Source organism: Harpegnathos saltator, unplaced genomic scaffold (genome assembly GCF_003227715.2).
Source record: "Harpegnathos saltator strain DR-91 unplaced genomic scaffold, Hsal_v8.6 scaffold16, whole genome shotgun sequence".
Classification (NCBI taxonomy): domain Eukaryota; kingdom Metazoa; phylum Arthropoda; class Insecta; order Hymenoptera; family Formicidae; genus Harpegnathos; species Harpegnathos saltator.
In genome coordinates, this window is record NW_020229939.1 from 2,243,773 (window position 1) to 2,257,762 (window position 13,990).

Consider the following 13,990-nt stretch of genomic DNA (forward strand, 5'->3'; position numbering starts at 1 on the left):
GCGACTGAGTGTTTTCCCTCGTATTGCGCATTCTTGCAAATACTCCGATTCTCTCACGTTGTACGACAGATACGATCTAATTTATCCCTCCTCTTTCTTTCTTTCCTTCTCTCTCTCTCTCTCTCACGCACGCACACACATACACATACTATCTCTCTTTTTTCTCTCTTTCTCTCTAACTCTCTCCTTCTTTCTACGTCGATTTCTTTGTATGAACTAAGGGACAATCACTTTTCGTAGACGTGGTCGGTTTTACGCTTAATTTTGAAATATTTCGAGAAAATGGAGACAAACGAACATTCGATCCCATAGATCCCATAGATAGTAACGCGCCGTTGGCGAGAGATAGGCGCGCGAGCTGTGGTGTTTAAACCGCAACTCATGTAAGTCAGGAAGGAAAATCTTGCGGCGCGTAGCGTCGCGATTCTCGACTTTTGCGCTATTTGTCCACAATCAATATCGAGCACGACCTCAGGCTGAGATAGTCAAATGTACTATATCGTGCCTCTTGACGCGTTTGTTCAGAAAGCGCGAGTAAAATGTTCCATAAACGCGCGACAATATATACCGAAAATAAATCCGGGTGAAAGCTGTAGCATTTTTAGCTTTCGCATGCACTTCCTGCCATTATCAAGAGGCACGCCGTGCCTATTATACGCGAAACTGCGAGTTGAAACGAGATGAGATATTCATATCTCAGCAATGACTGAACCGATCGACGTTTCTTTAGTCCCAATCGATTCAGCCTTAAAAAATAGAAAGAAAAGTGTCCTAGTGTTTTTTGTGTACGTTGTCTCCAAGCATATATATTTTAAGACAAAGTCCAAATTACGGAAAATTTTGATTCAGTAAGAAAGTAAGAAAGAAACGCTAGACCGCCGAGGAGAGGGGATTTGTGCATCTCGTTTTTCCGACACCAGAGGCGTTACGAGCGCGCTGAAGAAGCAAAGAGCAGCGAGTGCGAGTGAGCAAGCGATAGAGAGTAAGAGAGAGAAGAATATTTTTTGCTAGAATACAGGAGGTGAAAATGTGTGACAGAGAGAAAGAGAGCGAGAGCGAGAGAGAGAGAGAGGGAGAGAGAGAGGGAGGGTGGGAACAGGCGAGAAAGAGAACGAGCGAGAGGGGTCAAAGAGAAAGGCATAAAAAGGTGAAAATGTTGGTATGCGTTGGTATGTTATGACGCATGTCATTTGATTGCCGATCAGCTGATGCTGAGCAGACGATGTGATGAGCTATGCCATCGAAAAATCAATACCGGAGTTTATTGACTCGTCGTCCAGGGTGATCGCCCTTCAATTATAAGGACCGCTTCATACAATTTATAAGTGCAGGTATTACGCGCTTTAGCTGATTAATTAACAAGTAAGTATAAATTAATAACATTTATATATTAATGATGTATGTACGTGACATATATATAAAATACAAGTAAAACTTATATAAAACTTACCTTTTTAAACAAAAAGGTAAAAAAAGGCGCCAAGTACAAGCGCAACACGTATTGTGTTATTTTTAGAAGTATCAAACTCAAATTATTTTTTTTAATGTATATATATGTGTACATAAATTTTTACAAGTAAAACTTATTTTTTGTAAGATATAAATTTACAAGTAAAACTTATATAAAACTTACCTTTTTAAACAAAAAGATAAAAAAAAGCCGCCAAGTACAAGCGCAACACGTATTGTGTTATTTTTAGAAGTATCAAACTCAAATTATTTTTTTTAATGTATATATATATGTGTACATAAATTTTTACAAGTAAAACTTATAACTATAATAAAACTCTGCAACACTATTCTACTGTACAAAAGAAGTGATATATTAGAACAGTAGCGCCAACTGAGAAACCTAACATATATATATATATATATATATACAGGGTGCACGATTTATTTGAAGACATTGAAATATCTCGAGAACTATGCATTAGGTAAAAAAAAGTGGTTAATGAAAGTTGTTAGTCTCGAAGGGGGACATCCAATGATACCAAACTCGACCTCCCACCCCACCCCCCAGGGGGTGGGGTGGGAGGGTCGAGTTTTGGGTATCATTGGGATGTCCCCCTTTGAGACTAACAACTTTCAAATTTTCATTAACCACTTTTTTTTTATCCAATGCATAGTTCTCGAGATATTTCAATGTCTTCAGATAAATTGTGCACCCTGTATATATGATTATTGTATACTTAACTTAATATTTTTAGAAATCTCAAATTCAAATTATTTTCTTTTTTAAGATATATATTATAATATACGTACATAAACTTTTAAAAGTAAAAATTATATCGTGTTATAAAAATTTAACACGTTTGTTAATAGTGTCCAATATTTAAAAAAGAATATCTTTTTAAAGGTTATGTTATTCAAAATATTCAAGAAAACCTAGCTTACAAGTAAAATTTATCATTCTTTATTAGGACACTGAGTTATACTCGTATGGTTATTTTACTTGTTATTGTAACAAATTAATTATTATAACAATGCAATAAAAAATATTTAATACAAAAATTCTTGGCGCGGCTGCACCAAAAACTATATCGAACTAAAACTTGTTTAATACATATATGACAGCATTTTTATTATAATAAAATGTACTTGTAAATTCTCTCTATACATATACGGTGTAATGTTTTATTTAAGTTTATATAGTATTATAATAAATTATAAACCTTCACTATAGAATATACATACCGAATGTGTATATATTCTACATATTTTGATATTTTTTTATTCAAAGATGTTATTCTTATTATAATTGACGAAATGTCAATGATATATAATTTGACTCTAGAAAACTATATCGAACTAAAACTTGATTAATACATACATGACAGCATTTTTATTATAATAAAGTGTTCTTGTAAATTCTCTTTATACATATACGGTATAATGTTTTATTTAAGTTTATATAGTATTATAATAAATAAATTATAAACCTTCATTATAGAATATATTATAATAAAAATGCTATCATATATGTATTAAACAAGTTTTAGTTCGATATAGTTTTTGGTGCAGCTGCGCCAAGATTTTTTGTATTAAATATTTTTTATTGCATTGTTATAATAATTAATTTGTTACAATAACAAGTAAAATAACCATACGAATATAACTCAGTGTCCTAATAAAGAATGATAAATTTTACTTGTAAGCTAGGTTTTCTTGAATATTTTGAATAACATAACCTTTAAAAAGATATTTTTTTTAAATATTGGACAAAATTAAAAATTGGACAAATTAAAAAAAATAATTTGAGTTTGATACTTCTAAAAATAACACAATACGTGTTGCGCTTGTACTTGGCGCCTTTTTTTACCTTTTTGTTTAAAAAGGTAAGTTTTATATAAGTTTTACTTGTATTTTATATATACGTCACGTACATACATCATTAATATATAAATGTTATTTTACATTCACTGCATAACCTTTCACTCTTCAAAGAGAGCGTAAAGCACGCTTTATCTTATCGATACATGCCAAATATGTCGTTGCATATATGCATGCGCTCGCTGCATCGACTTTATTCTCATGCAACTTCCCCAGTAAAGAATCGATATACACGATAAAAACGTTTACTTCGAAATTTCATCGACATTTTGATGCTTTAATTGTGACGCGACTTGCTTGCGTGACTGCTGCTGGCTTGCGGTGTAACAAAATAAAACAAGAAAAATAAAATAAAATAAAACGAAACAAAATAATATTTCAATCGCGCCAAGGATCTTGCGCGATTGGGTACGTGGGCGAGTAAAAACATGGAAAGCCACTATTTGTCGAACGTGAGAAATTCGATTACGCAGGAAATCTGGCGTAGCGCGTATGCATACGAGAATATTGAATCAAGCATGCTGCATCTAAATCCGATATCTAATCATTTTTCGCTGCCGATTTCACGTCGCATCTGCATCCTGCCTCTATCTTTTGTCGCCTAACAGCCTTATCGTGTCAATTTGCCGTGTATATTGCTTTCTCCGTATCTTACTTATTACGTCATTGCCCTCGAGGATTATCGCAAGGATTAAATTCTAAGGGTCGTCAGGAGCGTGTTTGTGCATGACCATTAGTTCCCTTAAGTTTCAAGGTCGCCGAATCAATTTATCGACCTGTTAACAAGAATATCACCCCTGATCGGGGTTAAACAGTTGTTTTCTGCTATGCTAATAAGTATTTTTCGCATCATGTTGTTAATTTACAGTTTTAACACCGTCCGGGAACCGACTCGTTTACATCACACAGACGATTAATGTAAAATGATTAAGAAAAAACCGGAGGAGTATATTCTTAAAATCGCACGAGATCGAAATTGTCAACACAGCGCGATACAATCGGCATTTCGCGATGTATATTTCGAATTATCTTCCAAGTCGTATTAGTTTGATGGAAACGTCGGCAACAATAACGTTTAACGACGAAGCTCGAATTTCTACTGAGCATTGTGTATCCCATGTTACCCCATCTCGTTCATTGTGCCGCGTGTTGATAAATTATATCTGGAGAGACAGTTGGAGGTTCAATTGTCGAAAACCGATATCAAATTAACGGTGTAACTCCTGAATCGCTTTTTCGCTTAGTCGTTGTGTCACCTGACTTAATTCGCTGCAACATAAAACGGCTTAACGAGGGATTAACACGTGGAGCAACTGTAAAGGAATGAACGATTTTAGAAGCGTTTAATGCTCGATTTAGCTTCCGCATGTAACACCAGAGCTCCATCGACTCTCGCTCTCGCCTATCGAGCGAGCTTAATGTATTACCCCGAACAAAAGCGGCATTTCGTTATTCCCGTTGAGGTTGGAATTTGTTACAGTTGAATTCCACAATACAATCTCTCCCACTTTTTGTCGCGTAAATATTAATCAAAACATAATAACACCCGATGAGACCTATTTCGTACACAGGCTGCATTGGATTAACGAAAATCGATTATTTTATAATTATATAATTTTATAACCTTATAATTATATCATTTTATAATTTTATAATATAAGTTACGCAGGTCTCGCGCTTTTTATATTTATTAATGTACATTGAATAAGGAGGATCACTTTTTAGTGATCTGTCTATTAATGTCGCGCACGATTTTCCCGATACGTACGTTTCACACACGTGAAACGTTGTTCATTCACACGATCGCTACGTGGAATTTTTCACGTGTTTTATTATTATTAACACTGCAGGATTCATTCTATAGCGATGTCTACAGATAATAATGTATAAAAGAAAATATGATAAATAATCTGTATATCAAAATAAAGAATTTTATTTCAATATATATTGGGTCGTTCGGAAAGTAATTCCGGTTTTTTCAAATAGATGATGTTAGTCGCTTTTTTTAAACAGTTAACCTCATTCTAAGTCAGAAGATTATTTTATATTTTTTACAACGCACTTTCAAGCTTTATTTGAAAAAAAGTTGTTTTGGAATCTGTTAAGTTGTTTTTGTTTGGCATCGCATCAAAAGTGAAAAACCAACTTGAGCATTTTCGTCATATTTTGCTTTTTTATTACCATAAAGGCAAAAATGCAACGCAAGCAAGAAAAAAATTGTGTGCCGGAGGGAGGTGTGTATGGAGAAGATGTGTTGACTGAACGCCAGTGTCAGAATTGGTTCTCGAAATTTTGTTTTTTCGGGAATTCGAGCTCAAAGATGCATCACATATTTTGAAAGACCAGTTGAGGCTGATGAAAACCGAATAAGGGCATTGGTGGACGCGAATCGTCATTTAACAATATGAGAATTTATTGAGAGATTGAATTTATCGATCGAATTCGACCGTGCATAAGCATTTGAAACAACTTGGTTTCATTTTAAAGCTCGATATTTAGGTTCCACATATTCTCAAAGAAAATAATTTGATTCGTCACATTACTATCTGCGATTTGCTGTTGAAACGTGAGGAAAACAATCCATTTCTGAAGCATAATATCTCATAACTGGCGACTCATAGATGAAAAATAGATTGTGTACAACAATATTAAACGCAAAAGATCATGAAGCAGACGTGATGAACCAGCTCAAAGCACATTAAAAGCTGATATCCATCAAAAAAGGTGATGCTCTCTGTTTAGTGGGATTGTAAAAGAATGGTTTTTTTGAACTGCTACCAAACAATCAAACGATTGATTCGAACGTGTATTATCATCAATTGGACAAATTGAATGATTCCCATCAAGCAAAAGAGACCAGAATTGGCGAACAGAAAAGGTGTTGTGTTTCATGACAACGCCAGACTTCACACAAGTTTAATGACTCGCCAGAAGCTGTTAGCTCTTGGATGGGATTTGCTATCGTATCCACTATATTCATTTGATCTGGCACCATCCGATTATCACTTGTTTCGGTCATTGTAAAATTCTTTGGGTGGTAAAAATTTTGATTCGAATGAAGGTGTCAAAAACCACTTAATTCAGTTTTTTGCCAATAAGGACCAGAAGTTCTACGAGTGTGGAATCATGTTATTACCTCAAAGATGGTGTTAGAACAAAATGGTCAATACTTAATACAATAAAACTTTTCTTTCTATTAAAAATATCGTCTTTCATTTTCATGCAAAAAACCGAAATTACTTTCCGAACAATCCAATATATGCAAATTGAACAATTTCACGGACGGCCAATTGTCCAGAATATTGTCCTCGATTTTAAAGCTTTAACAAATGCATGCGCATCAAAATGTAACACCGCGAAAATTGAGCGTCCACTTCACGAGTATTGCTCGTTACAAACCGCTTTACGATAACAGTGAGAGATTCAGACGCAAATGTAAACGCGCGTGCACGCGCACGCCTGCAAAATAACTCGGTAAATAAAGTAGAACTTTAGGGAATTGTTCGCGCATCGCGAGTATGAGTGGGTGTGTGCGTACATTAAGTCACGCGAATGTACGTTTCCAGTTACACAATGCTAACGCGTACACCTGGGATAACGATACTCGGCATTATTAATCAATGTCTGCGGTGTACCTGTGCGATGGACAGTGTTCCCCTCCAGCGAAATTGAATTAATTAACAAGCTCAAGTGAAGGCCTCATTAATAAAAATGCTGTCTGGACGAGGAGTCGAGATATTCGTTTGTTACGCAAATACAGCGAATACGAGGTGATACCCGGCCGTATTAAGTCGCAAGAAGAAGGCAGGTGAAGGTGACTACTACACAACGATTTAAACGTTCATGCGTGAAATGTGAAATCAACGAGACGTGCTCTCGATACACTTAGCATTATCGATTTACTAACCCTTTATTATCGGTCGTAACGCGATACGATAATACGGCGAGCAGATATTACGGCTTTTAAAGCGAAGGAACATATTCTTACTACGTGTTATTTAAACGTCAAGACGTTCCGCGAGAATATAAAAGAAAATTAGAGGATCAAACGGGGATTTCATTTCAATTAAAAGGCAGATCTTCCGATAAATTAAAAACATCTGCGCACGAAAATCCATCGATCGACGAAAGTCCGTTAAAATGTTGTCCTTAGGGTGTACACGTTCTTCACTTCGATGTTATGCGCGGGAATAAAACGAAGTATATCTCATAATCCGTGGTAGATTATCTCGGATTTTGGTTTTTTCGCAAAGGATAAAGGTTACACACGCGGTCCTCAGGGGCATAAGTACAAGGGCGAGATAAAGTTTACAATCGTGTTCGCCATTTATTCTGCCTTCGACTATCGACGCAATTAGTTCGAAGGTCGTAGACTGTTATCTGACTCGTTCTCACAATGACCTCTATTTTTACGTACGAGAAATGTATCCTGGCGTCGTTCACCCATTCATTTCACCCGTTAATTTTTACTCGTTATGACAGATGCTTAATGCACTACGACGTGGTCGAGTAACATTTGTTTGCTTACTAAATACGAATATATTTCTGGAGTATAGAAAGTATTTTAGCACAATGGCTATAAAAGATGCATTACTTTTCTCTCGTATAAGCGTTGGTATCATGCAAATTAATTCGGATTCATTTCTCCGTGAAAGTTATGCTCGAAGGCTTCCTTGCCTTCGAGCCATCGAGGCAGAGGCGTCTGCTACGAAGAAGGTATCTACAAGAGTATCTTCTTATGACACAAGAAATCTAATCTGTCTTTTCTCCCAGTTTGCGAAGTACAAGAGTAATTTCGTAAGAGTTTCGTGTACGAATTAAAAGTTAGCGAAATGTAATAGCAGTTAAGGTACATTGCGTACGAAAGGAAAACGTCGAAAGCTTTTACGGGAAAAATAACAACTAAAATTATACGGGAAATTTACAACTGAATAATCGTATTATGATTAAATTCCAACGTAATTTGTCTTGTGTCTCGGGTAATGAAACTCATTGAATAAATCTTCTTTCTCAAGCTCAAGGAAAATGGAATTCATGTAATTTATATTTCGCATTTTTTAATCATATCGTATATTTGTTATTGTGGGAGAAAAGTGAATAATTGTATTATAATCGGATATAACGTATTTCTATCTTTTTATCACGAGGTAAACATGTTGAAATAACTGTCGCAACCTTATGAGCATGTTCGAATTCCATTTGGCGTGATGTTTTATTGTGATAAATACAAGCACGTTACTGATTTATATCTGCACATACGAAATATTTAATGGTACATAGTCACGAAATTAATGTTTTAGAAAATTTATAGAGATTTATGGCAGGCTATAAATATATGGTGATGCTTCAACGACACAATATATCTTTAGAAGCGTGTTCATGGAGTGTTCACGGTCACGCATTATTTACAAGCCTCCTCATTCGCGATTTATTGAGATGCGAAAAGATATTCCTTAGTCAAATTGTCTACGCGCGAGACTGTAAGAGAATAAGCGATGATAAACTACGGCGACTTAACCGTCATGTTTTATGACGCTATAATTCGCGAATATTCATGAATTTATCTTCAGATTATTTATAGATCCTCAAATTGTGCAATTTATTGTTTCCAATAATAAATTGATTTAAATGTCTAGCTTTGGCGAGCATATATAATATTTTATGGCGTTGTAACTCACGAATTTAACATTAAATTCACCCTTAAATTTTACTGCTTTATATCTTAATTTTTCCTTTTCAATAAATATCATGTTAATTAGTAAAAGATTATTTTGATTTTTTACTTAAATTTAATTTACTGCATTTAGTAGAAACAAAGTATTCATCGACTAAGTTATTATCGATGTCGTTAATAATTCTTCGTCAATGTACTGACAACATCATAGAAAATAGTTTGTTTATTAAAGAAAACTCAAATTGAATTTATTGATTGACAAAGTGTGTATGTGTGTGTTATATATATATAAAATATATACTTATTTATATATATATATATACATATTTCTGACAAAAATAAAGGCGTCCATAATAATTTATTTCGCTACTACTTGCATTTTATAATTAATCATAAATTGTGTTTGCTAACTGCTTAAAAAGACTGTTCATTTGCACAGATGGATCTTTTGCAATCGCGAAAGTTTCGAAGGGAGGATTTATTACTGAATATAATAAATATTTAACGCTGGCCGACATGAACAGGCAGAAACATGTGTTTGCGATAAAGTATCTATCTGTTTAACGTAGTAATTATGTGCGTGTTGTGAATTTCAGCGAGCTACCAAAGTTGTCAACTAATTACTAAAAACCTAACGACGAGAAAAGAATCTTAAAGTTCAATACTTAAATTATTTAACGGTAAATTAACTTTGCACTGTGGGAATTGAAGTAAAGTTACGTGGAACTTAACGAACAGGAATTGATATAGAAGCGGATATAATGAACGCTAATTGATGTAGAAAGATCAGGATCGACTTTTCGGGAGAGTAATCGCTGAAGAAAAAGAAGAAGAGGGAGAGAAAGAAAAGACGAAGAAGACCGTCGAAAAAACGTATTTCCATCGCCATTAATTTAAATCCGTTTTTATCTATCTAAGTCCATCCATTAATATAAGTATAAGATTTCTAAAGAATCTAATTTATCCAATTGATTTATTTTCAATATACATTTCCGTAAATAAATGCTTATAGAGAAATATTACTGAAAATTCTGATGTGCATTTAAAACCGACGTTGAGCGAAATAAATTTTCGATTCCACCATTCTCGCTTCTTCCTCGGCACGTAGACTGACTATTCAATTCATCCAGATATTTATTTCATTTACATAAGGATTAGCATCCAACGCGAAATATAAACTTCACGCTGTGTGAAGCTGACTGAGCGAGAAATGGTGTGCAAACATCGTCTGGCAATCGGACTTTGCTTGGTAATATCTGTTTTTATCTCGATGTCACTCCGTTATATTCGAAATATTAAGTGGCGTTACAGCGAAGAGCTGAGGATCAGCTGTTCGCGATATTAATTGATAATTCTGCACAAATATATATCACGATTTATATATTATATCAACATGGCATAAATTATGATTACACGCATAAAGCCGTAACTGTCACGGTCGAGTTCATCAAACTTCCATTGAATCTCGCCAAACGATATTTTAATTGATAATCGATCAATTACTAACGGCCCATTAAAAGTGGAGCCAATTAATAACCAATCGATATACAAACAGCAATCCGTTTTCCTGATAAAGTTACAAAAATTTAATGATTTTGCTTGACGTTCTATCATATTTCGAATTTTGTCGTCTCACGAAATAGTCGATAGCATTATTTCCAACATAAAAACTTACGTGGATTAATGTCGAATTTTAAATGCCTTTTTAGATCGTCACACGAAATATTACGATAGAATTATGTAATTGCTAATTATCGCATCTGCCCGTGGCTGTTACTAACAATCGTCTCTCTCTTTCTCTCTCTCTCTCTCTCTCTCTCTCTCTCTCTCTCTCTCTCTCTCTCTTCCTCTCTCTTCCTCTCTCTCTTTCTCTCTCTTTCTCTCTCTCAGTAGGATGGATAAAACGCGCGATTTTATATTCGCTACGTTGACCCCATGTTCGACACAACACCGCGGGCCGAAAACAATTGCCTAGGAACGGACTATGTCGGTTCGTTCGGATATAAAAGTATAATTCTTTCCCGCGATACGCGTCGAGTAGCGGCGGATTCCAACGGTTCGTAGAAAATGTCCTCTCAACGAGAACGAGGGACGTGGTCCCGTTAAAATGGATTATCTCAAATGTCTCGAAACATTGAACAGCTTCCAGTGCATTCTCCTGTTACGATGTCCTTCATGTGACGATCGCCCAAGAAAGAAATCGAAGTTCGAATAGTTCGGCGGGATATAGCTATGCTTCTCACGTGCTGCCTCACGTGGTTTGTAGATTGCACGTGAGTATGGCTGCCAAGTCGCTGAATGCGTCGGAGAAATTAGACTCGATATCCATTAAACATTCATCAGAGCATTACTCTGCAGCTTTTATCTCTCGTTGGTTAACGCATCTGTGTCGCGTTCCGTGACATTCGAATGACCAGCGGCCGACGGCTGTGAAAGAAACCGGCGCGAGAAATTGTTCGCAACTTCCTACTCGCGTGAAAAGTTATCCAGGGTTTGATTATCGCGAATAGTTATATCATTTCTAATTCAATTATTGCAAATATATGATACAGGGAGACGACGACGTTGAACAGCTACCATTGGAGGATTTGTCCCTTGCGTTTTATACCGTCGCTTTTAATCCCTGTAAATTGTTGGCCCACGGCAATATTTGACATTTCTCGATACACATTACGCTCTTTCCTTCTTTACGCTCTGTCCTTCTCCCACTCTCTAACATTACTTTCCTCGTTGTATGAAATAACTCGATTACACGACTGAAGGGTTGAGGTCACGAAATTGAATATTTTACGTGTCGTATCGCTCGTTGAAATGTTTTCAAACTTCTAAACGTACACATGGATCGAACGATTGATGGCGTTTTGGCTTTTGATTCCGATGTGATAGATGTGCAGGCGCTATTATTTGTATCACATAAAAGAGAATCAGGGAAAGATGAAATCAGAATTATAATATAGAGAGATATTCGCGGGGTATATTTAACCAGAACTCGTATACTGTTGTGTTAATATTTAACAAATGGAAATTGGCAAATGACACGTGGTTACTCACGATGCTTACGTAATTTGAATCACACCGAGTAAATAGACGCCGCACGTGGCTTGTATCAAACGTATAGTTCAATATGACACGATCGAAGAGGAAAATTGATGATAATTTTATGTTCACGGGGAGATACGAATCGTCGAGAAGCACGAAACTTTGCAGAAATCTCGATTGAAGATTTCGCCCGAAATGTTGTCCTTGGTCGCGAACTCGCAATTCTGTTCTCTTGATCGATCGATCGTTTCTCACCAAAGCCAAAGACAGAAGAACCAAATTCAACGAATAATCGGCAGAGAATGTCGCGCGCAAAGGTGTCACGTTACGTATTATTTGCTTTTGCGCAGCGTGCACATTGAAATTACGTGCCAGCACGTGACCTTTTTGCATACAAACCCACCGCGACGAATGACTCAATGCGTTCTCACAGACAGCTCATACGGCCGTTGGCGAATTTGTTTCGCTGAATGTTAATTCTTGCCGCGCGGAACGCCGCGCTGCAAGATTGTCGCGATGCGAAATGTCATTACGGCTTCGACGCTTCTAAAATTTCCGTTTCTAAAATAGTTCATGACGTTTGCCGTATTCGCATATCTGTGAAACCTCTCGTGGGGGAAACAATGCAGCCATTTTGCCCATGTCATCCATTGTTTTGGCGTACAATGCGACGCAACGACGGGTGACAGATTTTTATGCAGGACGACCAACGAAAGATGCTAACCGCGGCGGGAATTCGCGCTTATCAAAGCGACCTCGCTGTTCGCTTCGTCGTCTTTAATTAAATAATGCAGAGTGAAATTCAGAAGCAGTTGGAGTTAATTGGGAAATAATTAATATTCATTAATTCATCAGAGTATTACTTAACTATAACGGAGACAAAGTTTGATTTGTGAATATCAGTCGCGGTTTTTCGATACGATAACGACGTGTATTATCAGTATTAAATATATGCATAATTAATATTCTGATAATTAAGTATATATGCACCCCTGATAATTAAATTTCCAGAAAAACAAATTACGAGGCACAAATTATTGATAAATTGATTAATGCGCTTTCTCTCTCTCGCGCTTGTATCTTTTTGACGTCTTGGTGGATTTGGCGGAACGAGTTCGCGATGTTAATTAACTATGCTGTACGAATTTTGATGCGTCGTTGAAACTCGGCAACAATGTGGTAGTAACACGTATGCTTCAGCGATTTTACATTCAGTGGCTGTTTCGGCTGATACTATTTACAATAGACTGCAATATATTCATGATTACATAAATACTCAATATTAGAATTTCATTATTTACGACTTGAGGAAACAACGGCGTGTTCGACGATGTTTATCGACGCCCTCAGTTAATCAACATCAATCATCGCACTATTAACGAAGCAAATATTGGAAGTACAAGTTAGTTCGGTCCGTTTTTTTGTGTTAAAAGATGTATTTATTTCAAAACAAAATGAATGAACAGATCAATTAAAGTATTTTCCATCGCTGGCTACTACTTTCTCTCATTTCTCAGGCAATTTTCGAATTCCATCTCGAAAAAATGACTCGTCTTTTGAGGCGATCCAAGTTTGGAGCCAATTTTCGATTTCTGCTGATTTTCGAAAGAAGTGAACCGGTGACCTGCCAAATCGTGCTGCATCCTTCGGAACAATCAGAAGGAGCAATGTCCGGAGAATACGGCGGGTGCGGTGAAACATCCCATTTGAGCGTTTCCAAATATTTTTTTACGACTTTTGCGACATGAGGCCGAGCGTTGTCATGAAGAACGCCTTTCAACGTCTCTTGGTTTCAGTTCATAAGGCACCCAATTTTCTTGTTTTTGAATAATTCCCATGTCTCTCAATCGTACAGAAACGGCTTGTTGAGTCACTCCCAATGATTCTGCAAGCTCCTCTTGCGTTTGACTCTGATGTTCTTCGAGTAATGCCTCTAATTCTTTGCTT

General features: G+C 36.2%; 1 protein-coding gene across 2 annotated transcripts in view; it reads left to right on the forward strand.

The window, feature by feature from the left end:
- The window catches only part of LOC105191805 (tachykinin-like peptides receptor 86C), a 55,722-nt gene that overhangs the window by 20,186 nt on the left and 21,546 nt on the right, over positions 1-13,990 (forward strand). The window lies entirely within an intron of this gene.